Below are 19823 nucleotides of genomic sequence, written 5' to 3'. Positions count from 1 at the left end.
ATGCCTACAAATTTGATGATTAGATGAAATGGACCAACTCCTTAAAAGACACAAACTTATCAAAACTTACACAAGAAGAAATAAGTAAACTATTTCATATCTATTAAATAAATTAAACTAATAATTTACAACTTCCCAAAAAAGAAAGCACAAGGCCCAGATAGTTTCATTGGTGAACTCTATCAAGCATTTAAGAAAGCAATGATACTTTTTTTTTTTCTCATTAAACTTTTGTTTTAATGGGTCTCAAAATTCTGTGACAGATTTTTGGTCAAGTTGTTTCCATTAAAAAGTACTTATTTTAAAAACTAATAACTTAAAGCTGCCACACACACACACAAAAAAGCAAATGGTCCACAAAACATTTTCCTTTCCTTCTGAAGGTTTTACAATGCATTGTTATCATTAACCAGTCTTTTACTATTAAACTTAAATGGCGGAGGGCATGTTCTGCATGGAGCACTGGGTGTTATGCACAAACAGTGAATCATGGAACACTACAACAAAAACTAATGATGTAATGTATGGTGATTAACTTAACATAATAAAAAAAAAAAACTTAAATGGCTAATTGACACAAACAGTTCTGAGACCGTTCTTCCACCACTGATTAAGACTGGGGTAGCAAGTATTGGGAATAATATTCATTTAGCCTTCTGAGCTTTCTGGGCAGACTTGGTGACCTTGTCAGCTCCAGCTGCTTTCTTGTCCACTGCTTTGATGACACCCACAGGAACCGTCTGTCTCATGTCATGAACAGCAAAACGGCCCAGAGGAGGATAGTCAGAGAAGCTCTCAACACACACAGGCTTTCCAGGAACCATATCAACAATGGCAGCATCACCAAATTTCAAGAACTTGGGACCATCTTCCAGCTTTTTTCCAGAACGATGATCTATCTTCTCCTTCAGCTCAGCAAACTTGCAAGCAATGTGAGCTGTGTGACAATCCAGCACAGGGGCATATCCAGCACTGATTTGGCCAGGATGGTTCAGGATAATCACCTGAGCCGTGAAGCCAGCTGCTTCCATTGGTGGGTCATTTTTGCTGTCACCAGCCACACTGCCACGACGAACATCTTTGACAGATACGTTCTTGACACTGAAGCCCACATTGTCCTCAGGAAGAGCCTTACTCAAAGCTTCATGGTGCATTTCAACAGACTTTACTTCACTTGTAACATTGACTGGAGCAAAGGTGACCACCATGCCAGGTTTAAGAACACCAGTCTCTACTCAGCCCACAGGGACAGTACCAATACCACCAATTTTGTAGACGTCCTGGAGAGGCAGACGCAAGGGCTTGTCAGTTGGACAAGTTGGTGGCAGAATGCAATCCAGAGCTTCAAGCAGTGTGGTTCCACTGGCATTCCCATCTTTACAGGTGACTTTCTATCCCTTGAACCAAGGCATGTTAGCACTTGGCTCCAGCATGTTGTCACCATTCCAACCAGAAATTGACACAAATACTACTGTGTCGGGGTTGTAGCCAATTTTCTTAATGTAGGTGCTGACTTCCTTAACGATTTCCTCCTATCTCTTCCGGCTGAAGGTTGGCTCAGTGGAATCCATCTTGTTAACACCCACAATTAGTTTTACACCCAGTGTGTAAGCCAGAAGGACATGTTCACGGGTCTGCCCATTCTTGGAGATACCAGCTTCAAATTCACCAACACCAGCAGCAACAATCAGGACAGCACAGTCAGCCTGAGATGTGCCTATAATCATGTTTTTGATAAAGTCTCTGTGTCCTGGGGCATTGGTCACATAATACTTGCTGGTCTCGAATTTCCACAGGGAGATATCAATGGTGATACCACGTTCATGTTCAGCTTTCAGTTTATTCAAGACCCAGGCATACTTGAAGGAGCCCTTTCCCATCTCAGCAGCCTCCTTCTCGAATTTTTCGATAGTTCTTTTGTCGATCCCACCACATTTGTAAATCAGATGACCAGTAGTGGTGGACTTGCCTGAATCTACGTGTCCAATGACAATGATGTTGATGTGAGTCTTTTCCTTTCCCATTTTGGTTTAGGTTGAGTGGTGGTTTTCACGACACCTGTGTTCTGGTGGCAAACCCATTGCGGAAAAAAAAGAATGATACTAATTTTTGACAATCTCTTCCAGAATATACAAGGAGAGAACTTCTTAATCATTCTTTAAGGCCACAATTACCTTAATATCCAAAAAAAAATAACATAAAACAAAATAAAGATAGCACAAGAAAGCAAAACTACAGACCAATATCTCCTATGAATACAATGCAAAAATCCTCCATAAAATATTAGTAAATTGATGTCTACAATGTACAAAAAGACTAAGTTTTATCCCAGAATTGCAAAGTTAGTTTCCAAAACCAATTAATGTTATAAAACACATAAAGAGAATAGAAGACAAAAACTACATGATCATCTCAATAGATGCAGAAAAAGCATTTCACAAAATCCAATACCCATTTATAATAAACATTCTTAGCCATCTAGGAATAGAAGGAAACTTCAACTTCATAATAAACATCTACAAAAAAACTTTATATGTGATAATGAAAACTGGATACTCTCCCCTGAAAATTGAGAAAAAGGTAAGCATGCCCTCTCTTACAATTCTTATTCATTATTGTACTGAAAGTCATAATTAATTCAGTAAGAAAAAAATGAAAGCTACAAAGATGGTATGTGAAACACAAGGTACAAAATATTATGATTGTATTATATGACTATTTTAAAATAAATTATGTTTGTCAAAATATTAACAGTTGTTTCCATGTGGTAGAATTATAAGTAAGTTCTAATTCTTTATATTTTATGATTTATCAACTAGGAATCTATTGCTCTTTCTTCCCTTGGTGCTTAAAATTTATTTGTTTGTTTGTTTGTTTATGTATGTATGTATGTATGTATGTATGTATTTATTTATTTATTTATTTGACATCAAGCTAACATCCCACTGACTTAGTAAAATGCAAAGATGTAGAATATGAATAGTTAAAATTTAATTTACCATATTTTCTTTAGCACTTATTTTATGACTGTCGGCTAGGAGGCCTTGATTGATAACACAAGGCAAAATTTATGTCACAGTATGCCCTAAAGTTGTGACTCCTACTTTTGAGGTATTTTATGTTTTAAATTTATACAAAAATTTTTTAAACATCATACAGTAAAACATCTGAAAGCTACAATTAAAATGTAAGTGGTAAAAAGTACATTTGTCTTGAACCATTGTTTTTTTGTCAAAAAACAAAACACAGTAGTTTATTCATAACTCCATGTATCACCAAGTTAGTCAAAACAATCTACAATTCACTGCCTCTTACAACATTCAGATTAGTACAACTCAGCTTCCATATATTGCTTCACATTAGCTCCATTTGTTCTCAGTAAAGATAACCAAGATCTATCAAAAACTTTTCATATTTAGAAGTATTAATTTCATCCTCTTCATAGTCTTACAAATATATTTTTTAAATGATTAGAATGAAAAAAATGAAATTTTTGACTTTGGCATTCTCATTTATGTTTTGCTTACATAAAGGTAAAACCAATTATCAATATGTGAGAATATCAATTATGGGACATTGTTTCAGAATCATGTATGTCTTGGCATAATGGCCAACAAAAAGTTCCATTTCCCTTGTTCATTCTCTATGCACCTAGAGAAGCCCCTACAGTCAGTCATACACACACACACATGCACGCACGCATCCCTTTTGTGAGCTCCATCAGGGTCTTACAGTAGATTTTAAAAGAAAAAAACTATCACTAGAAGTTGCAATAGAAGAAGAAGAAGAAGAAGAAGAAGAAGAAGAAGAAGAAGAAGAAGAAGAAGAAGGAAGAAGGAAGAAGGAAGAAGGAAGAAGGAAGAAGGAAGAAGGAAGAAGGAAGAAGGAAGAAGGAAGAAGAAGAAGAAGAAGAAGAAGAAGAAGAAGAAGAAGAAGAAGAAGAAGAAGAAGAAAGAAGAAAGAAAGAAAGAAAGAAAGAAAGAAAGAAAGAAAGAAAGAAAGAAAGAAAGAAAGAAAGAAAGAAAGAAGGAAGGAAAGAAAGAAAGAAAGAAAGAAAGAAAGAAAGAAAGAAAGAAAGAAAGAAAGAAAGAAAGAAAGAAAGAAAGAAAGAAAGAAAAAGAAAGAAAGAAAGAAGCAGCAGAAGAAGTCGTTGCAATTCTGTTTTGGGTAAATTTCTGCCAAGTCCCTCAAAATATCAGAAAATATTTCTTGAATTAGTATGTGAGTTTTTCTGGGATACTTTGTGGTATGTCTAAACAAAACTGTAGAATAAATCCAAGAAATTTCCATAAAATGTGGCTAATTTTACTTAATGGCAATATTTTTAAAATGTGAATGTATTTTAGGGCATAACAAAACAGAAATCTACTAGAAAAAGCTAATCTATAATGATACAGATCAGAACAATGTTTGGCTGGGGCTGAATATTGGAGCGACCTGACCAGGAAAGGCACAACCAAACTTTTTCAGGTGATATAAATGTTCTACATCTCAATGGTAGCAGATTTAAATGGACACAGAAATTTGTCAAAACTGATCAAAATTTATACTTTAAATATGCACCTTTTATTGCATGTAAATTATGCCTAAATTAAGTATATATATATATTTTAAGATTTTATTTATTCATGTGTGTGTGAGAGAGAGAGAGAGAGAGCACAAGCAGGGGGAGGGGCAGAGGGGGAAGCAGACTCCCCGCTGAGCAGGGAGCCTGACTCAGGGCTAGATCCCAGGACCCTGGGAAGATGACCTGAGCCAGAGGCAGACACTGAACCAACTGAGCTACCCACGTGCCCAATAAAGTATACTTTAAAAGGCAAACTGCATGAATTTAAAATATAAAACTTGAAGAATTTCCTTCATCTCTGAATTTCATTTCTTGTGTTGGGTTGCAATATTAATGGAGGCACTACATGGGAAAACACCCTAATACCATAAATTTCACATTTAAGTAGTTAAGTGAATGTAAATGTCCCTTCCTGTTCCCTTAATAAATGTTATCACATTAAGTGTAAGAATTTTAAAACTAAAATTCCTGCAAGGATATTAACTTAATCACAAAGCAAAATTTTACATTCTACTCTTTATTCTTTAGCACAGATTTAACGAATAAAGTGGCTGACTTCAAAGATACCTTCACCTGCCTAATCCAATTCATGCTTTTAGAATTCATTTAGGAGTTGCTTCATCTAGGAAGACTGCTCTGGCCGATACCATCCCTCAACCTATTCCTGCCAGGAAAGCGCAGGTATCTCTCCTCTCTGCTGCCATGTTGATATCTTTCCACATCACTAATGAATGTTACCATCCATCCATCACCTACAAAGAGTCTGAGCTGGGGACTACTACATAAGTAGGGTTTATCACAAGAGTGTTCTCTGACAGAAGGGAGTGATGAAGAAATATGACAGGGCAGGGGAAAAAACCAGGCAAGAATTTGGCCTTGGGTCTCAGCTGGATTCTAGCCTAGCCCAATTCCTGGGGAACTCTATAATAATAATATATAATAACTCACAATAATAGAGCATTAACTGCATCACAGGGTAGATCCCACTCTAAGAGACCATCTCCCCCACCCAGCCACTCCCAACCACCAGTCTTCCCCCTCACTCACCCATCAATCACAATTAATACCCCAGAGGATGTCCTAAGGAGTATTATCTCCCTAGTGAGAAGGCAAGGAAAAGGCAGCTCATAGCCATACTCATGGCAACTGGGGGAGAGCGTACCAGACCAGTAAAGGGGATCTGAGATGAACACCAACAATATCCACCATACCACAAAACACTTCACTGCAGTATATATTTAAAATAGTGTGTAAGAACATGAACAATTGAATATGATTGCCTATAGATGTCAACACTACATAAAGCTATGCAATTTGGAGAAAATCACTTAACTTCTCCAAACTGCAGTTCCCACATCCATTATCAGGAATAATGTAATAGCAGTATCTGCATCATAGGGCTGTCATGAGAATTAAATGAAATAATACATATAAAGTGCTCAGACCAGTGCCTGGAACATAAAACCTTAATACATATTAGTTGTTACTATCATTATTGCTGCTGTTGTTACTGTTATTATTATTATTATTCTAATGATCAGATTAAGGGCCTATCTTTCTCACTAGATAATGAATCAAACAAACTGACATTTAAGAACTCACCTAACCCTAGTTCTTGGTGTTACTAGTTGATGGCCTGGCATTTACAGATGAACCATGGCATTCTTTTCTTGAAATTAAATGCAAGGGCACTGATGTCAGACAAGGTAGCTCTGTAACTGTTATAAACTAAGACAAAAAAGACCATTCTATGATCTTCTCGGAACAAAGACAAAGCAAGATTACAGTGCAAACAACAAAAATACCAAACAACATCTTTTCCCAGCTAACAAGAATAACAACTGCTTCTTTGTCAATTATAGGCTTAGCCTCAGATTATTTTTCCTGCCTTCTAGGTGAGATTCATTAAAATATCAAATTAACCACCCCACTCCCTGACAGTACCCAACCCAGAGCAAACCCTCCTTCCTTGAACATTCCTCAAAAATCACCTGACACAAGCACAAATCCTATAATAAATCCTTCTTAACACCCTTTTATTATGAAGCTTCATGATTCTCCATAGTGTGTGGTCTCCCTCATTTCAATAAGGTAATAAATGAAACTTCATTTGACAACAGATAGATTTCTGACCACCTTTGACTAGAAGGCTTTGACACAGAGATAATTCATCTATGTATTCCCAGTGCTTAAAATACAGTTGGCATTTCATAAGAGTTTTTGAATAAATGAGTTAACCCCAGATACAAGTTAGTTCCAAAGATCCTGATTCTATGTAATGGTTGACATGGGTGATTTTCACATTTGCAATCCACACAATAATTGAGGAGATACAGATACTACTGAGCAAAGAACAACAATGTTAGGTAAAATTGAGAAACACATTTAAAAATCAGAGTGCTGGGCATCTGGCCATCAGTAGCAGTAATGGAGAAAGTAAATCAAAGGTTCAGATGAAACTATGAAATGACAAACTTATGAATAGCACAGATTCTGCAATGACAGATGCTGCTACAAATCAAAGAGGCCATCATCACCTTGTGTGTATTGTACAAAGAAGGCTGTCTAACTGAGTACTCCCAGGTTGTCACAGTAGTCTTGGAAATCAAGTCTGGATGACTGCCATCTTGGTGCAATGCATTTTTGGTCTACCATTGTACACAGGGAAGAGAAAATTGACATCATGACTGGGAACTCCATGTTCTTTGCTCAACAGTAACTTAAACAGGCAGCCAGTCCAGGTGATAGAAAATAATTTAATAGATAGATTGATAGATAAAAATGATGTAAATGACTTGTAGGATATACATATTTTTGGCAGCAGTTGGAAGAAACTCTGATATACACATTATACGACTAGACTCTGAAACATCTCTGGAAGTAGTAACAGAGCTCATTACTCAAGCTCCACACTAATTTTTGAAGACCCACTGTGACTTTTTCCCTTCAAGTCTTTGGTAGAAGATAAAATGTGATCTACATTAAAGTTTGATCCCTACTAAATCTAATTCTATGAGACTGTCTCACTAATGACATTATTTTAAAAAGAAATGATTCCTTTTATAGATAGAAATGAAAATTATTGTTATTTTTAATTTAATAGTATCAGGATGTCAACATTCTAATGTAAATCTGAATGTATATTTGGAATAATTTTTTAGAAATATATATGAAGTAATGATATGATGCTTAATTCATGCTTTAAGTTGTCATAGTTTTGACATGAATTCTATATATGCTGTAATTTGGGGCAATGACAATTTTACATTAGAAATACAAGCTTTTTTGTTTAAAAATTACTAAAGAGAAATTATCATGGAGAAGAAAATTAAGTAATCTCTATACCCAATGTGGGGCTTGAACTTACAACCCTGAGATCAAGAGTCACATGCTCTACTGACTGAGCCAGCCAGGTGGTCCCTCAATTTTTAATTTTCTAGAAAATTGATGAGTCCATCAATAAGCAAGTTTCATAAATCAGCATCTCACTTTCTCCTTGTAGGAAACATCCAAAAACAACAAGGAGAATTTTTAAGGCAAACATTATTTCCAATGAAGATAGAATAATTCCCAGTTTCTACACATAATGGTTATCAAAAGCAGCTGAGGTTAAGGGAGAGAATAGGAAAGAACCTTTGAATTTCACTTCAGAGGGAAATTTCCCTAGTAGAGAACATACCTAAATGTGCTATCAAAATGCATTTGTAAAAGTGAGAGGTTCATACTGATGTTTCCCAAGTATACCTCTTGATACATATGGAGTGCAAGAACTGGGTTAAAATTAGCTAGCAAATGAAATTCTCTTCAACTGTGTTTGGTTCAGGAAAGTACAGCAGGCAGGCAAAGAAAGAAGAAAGAAAGAAAAGAGAAAAATTTTTTTAAAAAATCAAAAGTAAAAGCTACAGGTAAATGAAGCAGCCTGCTCTTCAGCAACAGAGAGGAAGAGAAATTTTGAATTGTGCACAGCAGTAAACTGGAATACCACCTTGACCTCCATCTGGCCCTCTCAAGGAATTTCTTGAAAAAACAAACAAACAAACAAACAAAAACAGCCTTAGGAAAAATCCAATTCATTCAATGATAAAACGCAAAAACGAACCACAGCAGAATCAAAAACATATCACTGTAGACTTCTACTTCTGGCCAAGACGGAGTAACAGGAACAAGACCTATTTTCTTACTTTAATCAACCAAAAAACCAGGTAAGATATATAAAACAATGGTTTTCAAGACAGGATATCAAGCAACAAAGGGCAGTGATCCCTGAGAGATAGGAAACAAATGAGGCGGACCCTGTGATTTACTGCCAGGTTTGCTGTGCTGAGAGAAGTTCCAGTCCATGGTAGAAAGAAGCCCAGAAAGAAACGAGTATGTTCTCTAGGTTAAGGAGACAGACTGGGGGGCGCCTGGGTGGCTCAGTTGGTTAAGCGACTGCCTTCAGCTCAGGGCATGATCCTGGAGTCCCTGGATCGAGTCCCGCATCGGGCTCCCTGCTCAGCAGGGAGTCTGCTTCTCCCTCTGACCCTCCTCCCTCTCATGCTCTCTGTCTCTCATTCTCTCTCTCTCAAATAAAATCTTTAAAAAAAAAAAAAAAAAAGGAGACAGACTGGGGTTCAGCGATACCAAGGTAGTAGAGTTTATAAAAGAGCATACTAGGGGGGTGCCTGGGTAGCTCAGTCATTCAGTGTCTGCCTTTAGCTCGGGTCATGGTCCCAGGGTCCTGGGATTGGGCCCGCATCAGGCTCCCTGTTCTGCGGGAGGCCTGCTTCTCCCTCTCTGTTCCCCCTGCTTGTGTTCCCTGTCTCGCTGTGTCTCTCTCTGTCAAATAAATAAATAAAATCTTTTTTTTTTTTTTTAAAGAGCATACTAGGGAGGATACAGCTGCGCAGTGAAAGGACTCCAGAGATGTGCAGATGATCATCTTGTGCATGCAGCAGAGTAATTAATCTGTGTGTATGTAAAAGGAAATTGCCAAGGCTGAAGGAAGAGTCACCTGGAAGGGTAAGAGGTAACACTGCATAGGGCTCACAGAATCTAGGGACAGTGAGTGCCTCGTCATACCAGCCAGAATGAAAAGCCTCAAGATCCACAGGGCATTGTATATAGCACACAAAAGGACTTTACCTCAATCCCTACAACAAACACTTCTCTGCCATCCAACAAAGTTTCCCACATAACAAAATTTAAAATCAAGACCTGAAATTGAAAAAAAAAAAAAAAATGGAATCACAATGCCTAAAACCCATTCAAAAATTACCAGGCATGAAAAGGAGGAAGAAAACATGATCTGCACTGTCAATAACAAAAAAAAAATTAATCATAAGTGACTCAGAACTGACACCTATATTAAAGTTAGAAGAGGACATTAAAACACTTACTGTAACTGTATTCTATATGTCCAAACAGTAGGAAAACGTAGAATATAAAGAGGCCCAAATCAAACTAATAGAAATGAAAACTTCTATATCTGACAATGAAAAATACAATGGACAGGAATGCAGGCCTGGTAACCATACATCTGCTTACTATCTATACGTCTGTCTTCTCCAGAATGTCATATAAATGGGATTGTACACTATGTAGCCTTTTGAGTTTGGCTTTTTTCATTTAGCAAAATACATTCAAGATTCACCAATATTGTTACATGTATCAATAAATGGTTCAGTCCTTTTTTTTTTTTAGCTTGTATTCAATTGTACAGATGTACCTAAATTTTGTCTATATATTCATCAGATGAATATGTAGTTGTTTCTAGTTTGTACAATTATGAGTAAAGCTATTATAAACATCAATACAGAAATTTTTGTGTAGACCTTATGTAGATTTTGTGTAGATAGAGACAAAGATGTTGGGTAAATGCTTAGAAATGAAACTGCTGGATCACATGGTATGTGTATTTTTAATTTCATAAAAAATCACCAAATTGTCTTCCAAAGTGGCTGGGTCTTAATTTAGATTCACAACATTAATGAATGACAGTTCTAGTTATTCTGCATACTAATCACAATTCTTTTTGTTATGCTAATAGGTATACAGTGGTTTCTCCTTGTGTGTGTTTTTTATACTATATTCAATTAGCCTTTAATTTTTTTATAACATGTATTATTTTCACAATATTTTTATTAAGTTTCTAATTTTAATTCCAGTATAGTCAACACACAGTGTTATCTTAGTTTCAGGTGTACAATATAGTGAATCAACAATTCCAAACATCACCCAGGGCTCATGATGATAAGTGTGCTCTTAATCCCCATCACCTATTTCCCCCATCCTCCCCACCCACTCCCCTCTGGTAGCCATCAGTTTGTTCTCTATAGTTAACAGTCCTTGTGGTTTTAATTTGGATTTCCCTAATGCAAAATGATTTTGAATCTGTTGAAATGATGTTGAATAATTATGTTGAAAGTTATGGCAAAGGTTTTACATATACTTATTAAAGGTCCTTCATCAGATATATGTTCTGCAAATATTTTCTCCATCTATTTCTTTTCTTTTAATTTTATTTTATTATGTTATGTTAATCACCATACATTACATCATTAGTTTTTGATATAGTGTTCCATGATTCATTGTTTGCGTATAACACCCAGTGCTCCATTCAATATGTGCCCTCCTTAATACCCATCACCAGGCTAACCCATCCCCCCAATCCCCTCCCCTCTAGAACCCTCAGTTTGTTACTCAGAGTCCATAGTCTCTCATGGTTTGTCTCTCCCTCCGATATCCCTCCCTTCATTTTTCCCTTCCTACTATCTTCTCTTTTTTTTTTTAACATATAATGTATTATTTGTTTCAGAGGTAAAGGTCTGTGATTCATCAGTCTTACACAATTCACAGCACTCACCATAGCATTTTTGTAACATTTTGTTACAGAGGAAAAATGGTTTCTTTTTATTTTGATAAATCTCAATTTATAAATATTTTCTTTTGTAGCTTACGGTTTTTGACTCCTGCTTTAAAAAAACTCTGACTCGGGGTGCCTGGGTGGCTCAGTTGGTTAAGCAACTGCCTTCGGTTCAGGTCATGATCCCGGAATCCTGGGATCGAGTCCCACATCGGGCTCCCGGCTCAGCGGGGAGTCTGTGCTTCTCCATCTGACCCTCTCCCCTCTCATGCTGTTTCTCTCTCTCTCTCAAATAAATAAATAAAATCTTTTAAAAAATAAAAATAAAAAATAAATAAATAAAAAAAATTAAAAACTCTGACTCACCCAATGTCATGAAGGCTTTATTCTACTGGAGTTTTCTAAGAATTGGTGATACAGGCCTTAACCTATAGATACTATTTAAAGCTATGAATATGGAAGTGATCACTTGGGAGACTATTAGATAGTAAAAAAAGAAAGACGAGGACAGTTTCAAGGGGTGTGTTAATATTTAATAGTCTGGTAGAGAAAAGTGAATTGGAAAAAAGAGGACTAAAAGAAGAGGCTATTGAAATAGGAAGAAACTAAGTGAGTGTGATGTTATAGAAGCCTAGAAAACAAGTGCTGCCATAAGGAGGGAAGGTCACTTCTGTCAAATAGTGCTCAGAAGTCATGTAAGATAATGGCCTATCAGGGCACCTGGGTGGTTCAGTCGTTAAGCATCTGCCTTCGGCTCAGGTCATGATCCCAGGATCCTGGGATAGAGGCCCACATCGGGCTCCCTGCTCTCCGGGAAGCCTGCTTCTCCCTCTCCCACTCCCCCTGCTTGTGTTCTCTCTCTCGCTATGTCTCTCTGTCAAATAAATAAATAAAATATTAAAAAAAAATAAAGATGATGGCTTATCTTGGTAAGGGTCCCTCAAGCAAACACCCATAATGCTAAAGTCGTTGCAAGTTCTGAGTCACAGCTACATTTTAAATGTAAATATTTTACTTGCTTTTAGCTAGAAGTTGAAAAAAAGTTGGTAGGTTAAATTTGTCTACACCTCTGCTTTGGTAAAGTCACCAAGGGGAGTCTATAACCCCTACTTGTCTGGGCTTACTCAGTAACAGTCAGAAACCAGCTGGCCTCATGGGTGGGACGTTTACAGGAATGACCCTCCTAGATTTAAGCTAGAAAGTATACATTGGGCTCATGTTGCTATTATTGTACCTGCTGCCTATTAAATTTTTCAAATAACCATTCATCTTCTCTCTGGTCACATGGTCCAAATCATGCCTAGAGATTTGTGAACTGTAATCTCTAGCTTCTTTTCTTGTCTTAAAATCATTTCTTTTCATTCCCAGGACTCAAAAGGATAAACAAGAATTAATAAAGCTTGTTTAAACTTTACAATCTGTGAATCTGAGATGCTAGGTAAAGATCCACTCATTTAGAGAAATAAATCAGCTTCTGTCTCCAATTATGGAACCGGAAATCTATCTTTGAACAGACTAATTCTGTGAGAGGGGAAAAAAAAGGAAAATTAGTAAATTAAGGCTAGTGAAGAAGAGGTAAGGTCAATGTAGTGAAAGCCTCATAAAGGTTGGGGAATTGCTGGAATAGAAATACTGTAACAAGGAAACTAAAAAGATAGGAAGCGACATAAGAGTGAAATGTTTGAAATCAAGATTAGGGAGACAGGAGAGTGACTGGTGATGATTATGGGAGTGGGTGGCTGAAAAAGATGGAGGAAAAATTTAAAGTTCTGGAGGTTACAGAAATGGGAGGCCCGGGGCTGGTTACAACATCTAGGCAGATGTTGAAGTAATCAACAGCAGTGACAGGAGCAGTGATGGGGCTAAAGAGGATGTGGGAAAAGACAGATGGCCGGGTGGCATGTGAAGGAGGGATTGGAGAAAATGGGCCTGTGTGATCTAAAGTCACAGGACTGCCCAGGTTGGAAGAACCTGGACCAAGGGAGTGGGTACCAGCAGAGTCAAAAGCAGAGGTCAGTCTTGAGAGCTATCCTGGGGTAAAATCAGTAGCAGTTTGGGACTAAGTGAATGGGAGGAATAAGAAATTGGCAAGGTCCTAGATGACGTGAGAATTTCTATTTTGGGAAATCAGACTGACTGCGATGCCATTAGTCAAGATGGATGACTTAGAACACAAACCAGAGATCTTCAGGTTTCTGCCTTTCTACCACCCCACCACCCATCGTGCGTCCCCGCCCGCGAGCACACACACATGCACACCTGCCCACACAGAGTTTAGGAAATGAAACTTGAGCAGGAACAATCAGGTATCCTGGAATTTAAATAAATTTTTCAAACATTTCCTATGAAAAATATGTATGGTCACTTGGTCTTAGAAACAAAATTGTTGTTCAAGAGAATGAACCACTCAAGAAAGGAGAGAGGGAAAGAGAGGGAGAAAGAGGGAAGGAGGGAGGGAGAAGACAGGAAGTTTCTGACAACATAATCACAAAGGATACAAGGGAGAAAAAGAAACTCTGTGCATTTCAAAAGCCCAGAAAATGAGGGTTAGATTGGTATTCGAAACAGATGGTATAATGTTAACAGATGGCAGAGAGAACATAGAACATCTTAAGTCTCATTTTTCATGTGTCCTCTCTATCAAAGAATCCTTAAAACTGAAAATGGAAGAACAAACAAGACAATGAAGCGACTGCAGCTAGCCTGAAGGCTGGAATGTGTGATGCAGTGAACCAGCGTATGGGAAGTGCTGGGTATGAGTCATTAGTGGCAAAAAGAAAATCTACTGTAAGGTCGTAGAGGAGGTAATTAGGCCAAGTCATAAGTATATGTCAGGTATTGGAACAAACACTTTGAGTGGATGTTTGGAAATATTTGGTGTCTCACGATAATAAAAAATCAAAACCACTAAGAATAGCATGAATGGATCAACAAAAATGCCTCCATTGTAATTAAAGACCAAGTCCTGATAATAGGGAGATGATCTAATTTTGATATTCTTATCGCAAGAAAGGAGGATAAACAGGGAGTAGTTTATGCAGAGGGGTGACTGAGAACAGATACGTGCAAGTATTAGTTATTGATAAAAAGAAGTTGCTCCGACCTTGAGAACTTCTTGGGCATGGTCCCCACCTGTAGCTTCTGTGCAGGTGGGCTCACAACTAATGTAAACAACCTTTGGGTTTTTCAATCCATTATGCCTCCCTGTCCTGTTGTCAGGTCCTGCTGTGCTGGAAGCCGAGCTAATGGGTTTGCATTGCTACCGCTGTGGCAACTTTGCCTTGTTTGTTTGTCCTGCTCTTGGCTGCTGCAAGACAGCAAACCCATCCAGAAGGATAACACAGATCTTCCACAAACGCAGTGGCATGCAACTTAAAACTGTGTACAAACAGGAGCTCTTGCTACCTTCATTAAAACAGCACATAGTTCAGGTCACTAAACCAGATCCCCCACCCCCAAGACACAGCAAGAACTTAGAGACATTGTCACAGAATTGTTTTAGATAATATCTGAAGGATAATCAAATACACACTTAGCATCAGAGGTAGAACACTGGCAAAACCCATTCTGAAACTACTGACGCTTAAACCACCGATGATCTCCTAACTGGCAAGTCAAAATGCTCATTTTCAGTCTTCTGCCAAGTGACTCTTTCATTTCCTTTTCCTTTCCTGGCTTCCTGTGTGCCTCAGACTCATCATTCCCCTACTTTTCAATTTCCTTATCCTCAGTCTTTGTGGGTGCTTTTTCCTCGGTCCACCCTGTTAAATGTTGGAGCCTCCTCAGTTGGTTGGGCGACTGCCTTCAGCTCAGGTCATGGTCCTGGAGTCCCGGGATCGAGTCCCCCATCGGGCTCCCTGCTCGGCGGGGGGTCTGCTTCTCCCTCTGACCCTCCTCCCTCTCATGCTCTCTGTCTCAAATAGATAAATTAAAAAAAAAAAAAATCTTAAAAAAAAAAAAGTTGGGGCCTCCTAAGTTTACATCTTTGATTCCCTTCTTATTTACAGATTCAAATGCTAATCCCTTCCAGAAACATCCTACAGACACACCCAGAAATAATGTTTAACCAAAACCCCTTGTCTCAGTCAAGTTGACACATAAAATTAACCATCACAGAATGTTTTCCAGAAACACATATATGAACACGTAAAGAATCATCTAAGATAATAAAAAATGATTGACTCAAGGAAGTGAGATATGGATGGGGTGTTAAGGGGGAAGGGATAGCTGTTTTTATGGTGTTTTCTGTTTTTCCTTATAAGCCTTGAGAAAACAATCTATTTAAACTGTGTGCATGTTTAACTTTGATAAGAAAATTCTTTAAATAAAAATATACTGCTGATGTTTGCCTGAGCAATTTCAGTAAAGTGACTGGGACAGTAGCCAGACAGAAGGATATAAACAAGATTTATGACAATAAATATAGATTCACTTTTTTTTAAATTAATTTAATGTAAAGGGAAGAAGAAAGGACAACAGTCTCAAGAGGATATTGTATCAAAGATCAACATTTTTTAGGAAAAGGAGACAAGAAAAAGAGAAGTTAGTGTAAGAAATGCAAAGTAAAATGCATATGCTATAATAAATTAGATAAATTAATTAAACTGATAATGATAAGGAATACTACAATTAACAAGATACATTATAGATATACACATAACAGATAAAATAATATCTGAGATGTAAGAAGAGGAGAGCAGTGTATTGATAGAAAGGTCAATAATTATTATGATAATTGCAAACATTTTCTCAGCGAACACTACGCTAAAAACTTCCATGCATCACCTTGATTCCCCAAAATAGCCCTGGGAAATATGTTTCATTATCTTCATTTTACAGCTGGGAAAACTGAGTCTAAGAAAACTTTTTCTCTGAAAGAGTCAGAGAAAGTTGTTCTAAGTCAGCGGTTTTTAACCAAGGGTGATTTTGCTTTCCAGGATACATGTGACAACGTCTGGAGACATTTTGTCACAAATGAGGAGTGGGAGTCACATGTTCCTGGTATCCTGTGGGTGGAGGCCATCGATGCTGCTGAACATCCCACAATACGCAGAACAGTCCCTCAACTAAGAATTATCTGGCCTAAAATGACAATAAGGCTGAGAATGAGTAGCCCTAACCTAAATTATTTCTGGAAATATTAGAAGGAATAAGTGGTGAAAATGTATAAGAAAAGAGACTCAGTGGTTGGATCTAGCCATGGTAACTGTTACCCTGAGGACTGTACATAAATGTGCTGGCTCAAAGATGAAAACTGGCAATCAACAGCCAGGTGAAAACCTAAGAGGAGATTATTGCATTAATTTTAAATGGCAAAATAAAGACATGGCAATAGATGGAAGAAATCTTGGAACACAAGGTAACTGAGAAAATGGAAGGGTAGAATAAGGAAAATGTGATTCTATGAATACAAACAGTTAAAAAAATAAAATTAATGAATATTGGTCATATGAGGTCACTACGCTTTAAAATAGGAAACAGGATGCCTTAAGAGACATACAGGATGGTGGAATAAAATTGAAGGAGTTCATGCTGGATTCTGTTTATTTCTTCAGAGAAGAAAGATTCCAGACTTCTGCAAAAATAAGTGGAGAAAAGATTAGGTAAAGCCAAAAGGAAAAAAAAAAATGAAGATTAGGAACACTTACTATAGGTAAAGGAGAAGGAAAAAATTTAGGGCAAGTAAATTCTGTAAACCTTTGAGGGTTCAGCTGAGTATAAAAAGCTTAAGGATATGTAAAAAAAGGAGTTGTAGGATTTTCTCTATTGGCCATTTGGAGTAACAAGAAACATACTCAACTTCATCTTTAAACAACTAAGAACTGGGCAAAATATCTAAGACAATTGCCTGGTAGAATTTTCTGGATCATGAAAGAGAATCCTAAGCAGAGCAAAAAAGCTTGTAAAACTGAAGAAACAAAGATCAGAGCTTGGGGAGAATAAGGTGGCTGGAAGTTGTGGAGCAGAGAAGGAAACTAGGAAAGAAGAAGGAAGAGGAAGAGGAGGAGAGAGGTGGGGGAGGGGAGATGGAGGGAACAGTTGGGGGAGGAAGAAAAAGATGCAGAAGAAGGAGAAGTCATCTAGAAATTTGCATAAATTCCTTTGAAATAGAGCTGAGGGCTAATTTGGGTTTTTTTAAATTTAATAAAAATATTTAATGCTGCCAAAAAGTATAAAAATACAGTCGGAATGGCAGTACAATATAAAGTAGTCTCTCCTAATTTATCTTTTACATCTTTCTACATTTCATACATTCAGTAAACACTTCACAATACATCAACTGAGAGGCTTCTGCAAAGTCTTCTGCTGGTGGTGCTCTCCGTTCCCTGGATGTAAAGTAAAGAGACTAGTGTGAAGCAATCTACAGGTTTATCAAACTTCACTTCAGTTTCTGGAGTAGGCCTCAGGTCTTGCATATTAATGGTTCAAAATGTATATAGCTGCAGAATATTCTCAAGTCATGGATATTTATAAGTCTGTCAATCTTGGCCTCACTGTGCCAATAAGAATTTTCCTTCAAAGAGGACTTCAGGGAAAATTTTTGTTTCTTTGCTTGCCTTTTTTTTTTTTTTAATTGGGAAAATTTTTCCTTTCTCATTCACTCTCCGTTAGCCTCTGTTTCATCTGCTGCACCTTCTGAGCCATGTTAGCTTTTCGGTCCTCTCGAATATGCTGCCATAGGACACTCTCGCTGTTCTCCTCCATAGTACCCTGCATTTTAGAGGACAGTCCTGTATAGCAGTCCTGTATAGTTTTTCTTCTTCTAGGCCTATCCCATCCCCATTGTATTTTTCAGTCATTATTTTGGTTGGTGAATGATCAAAAGCAAGACATAAGTCTGCCTTAGAAAGTTCTTTCCACCGTTCCTTGATGTTTTCTAATTGCAGTAGATGTATAATATGACTTCACATTTTCTAACAAGAACTACACACTGAATCCTGTTTCTTTAAACAGCATCTCTTGGTCATATTTTGTCGGCCAGTACTGGGTATATTTAACAGATTCCTTCTCCACAACTCAGTTTAGCATGACAACTGCTTTGGTCTTTCACCACCAAACCATGGGCCAGAAATGCCAACCTGTACTAGGAAGTGGCCCCTGTGTTAAGTTGTAACATCTATGCACCTCTTCTATGGCAACTTAAACTGGCATTAATATAATCATTCTCAGCATTCTGCAGTTTAACATGACTATGATCGTAGGGGCTTAGATCTCTGTATCTGTTTCAATTTCTGTTTTCTGGAAACTTGGCCATTCTATGAGACTCTGCAAATTTCCAAGTACAGCTGCTGTTAGTGATTCTGAGCATCCAACTGCTCAAACTCCCACTGGACAGTGGCAGACATGGCATTGGGAGCAGAGCGGCTCAGGCCCCGCACCATCCAGGGAGAGCCGCTGAGGGCTAAGTGGTGCATGTAGAGGAGTGTAGGATCAAATTTCATGAGGCACATAAAAAACAACCAAAGACCTGTAAGATAAATAATTCTCAGAGCTCATACACAACAGAAAAATCATTCAAATTCCAATCATCTAGAGGGCAGAGCACTTGGGAAACATTTGGGGCATCGAGGAAAGTCCTCCCAGATGGGTCCAGCCATCGCTCTCTCTCCCTCAGTACAAGTAAATAGACGATGATTGATAAGTAGGTAGGTAGGTAGGAAGGGAGAAATAAAGATATATATATAATTATTTTTAAAGATTTTATTTATTTATTTGAGACAGAGAGAATGAGAGAGAGAGAGCACATGAGAGGGGGGAGGGTCAGAGGCAGAAGCAGGCTCCCTGCCGAGCAGGAAGCCCGATGCGGGACTCGATCCAGGGACTCCAGGATCATGACCTGAGCCGAAGGCAGTCGCTTAACCAACTGAGCCACCCAGGCGCCCTATATATAATGTTTTTTAAAAAAAATCTATAAGCACTTGGAAAAAAATGGTCAATATCATAAATCATTAAGGAAATAAATATTAAAATATAAAAAGATACCATTATATACCCATTAGATGGCTAAAATTAAAAGGACTGACATACCAAATGTTAGAAAAAATGTGAAGCAATGGAACTATCATACATTTCTGATGAAAATATAACACTTCTCAACTATAATTTTAGAAAACTGTTTGGCATTTTCGTAGAGTTGAGTATATGCCAATACTATAACCCAGCTATCTCACTTCTAGGATTTACACCATAGGATGAAAACATACATCCATTCAGAGACTTGTACAGGAATTTTTATAGCAATTTTTTCATAGCCAAAACCCTGAAACAATCCACATGTCCATCAACTTGTGAATGGATAAACAATTTTGGCATGGCCAAACAAGAGAGTTCTATTCAAGTATAAAAGGGAACAAATTACTTATACACCCAACAGCATGGATAAAACTTACAGACATTATTCTGAGCAAAAAA

The 19823-nt window shown here is 37.6% G+C and overlaps 2 pseudogenes; both read right to left on the bottom strand.

Annotated features, from left to right (window-relative positions):
* Window positions 1-561: 561 nt before the first annotated feature.
* Window positions 562-2108, bottom strand: LOC123855644 (elongation factor 1-alpha 1-like; annotated as a pseudogene).
* Window positions 2109-18031: 15923 nt separating this feature from the next.
* On the bottom strand, window positions 18032-18757 carry LOC123854041 (tyrosine-protein phosphatase non-receptor type 2-like; annotated as a pseudogene).
* Window positions 18758-19823: the final 1066 nt, after the last annotated feature.

This window comes from Mirounga angustirostris, unplaced genomic scaffold (assembly GCF_029215605.1).
Source record: "Mirounga angustirostris isolate CCGP_5_RB_7025 unplaced genomic scaffold, mMirAng1.0.hap1 SCAF_7, whole genome shotgun sequence".
NCBI classification, from domain to species: Eukaryota; Metazoa; Chordata; class Mammalia; order Carnivora; family Phocidae; genus Mirounga; species Mirounga angustirostris.
This window is presented reverse-complemented; position numbering and strand designations above follow the sequence as displayed.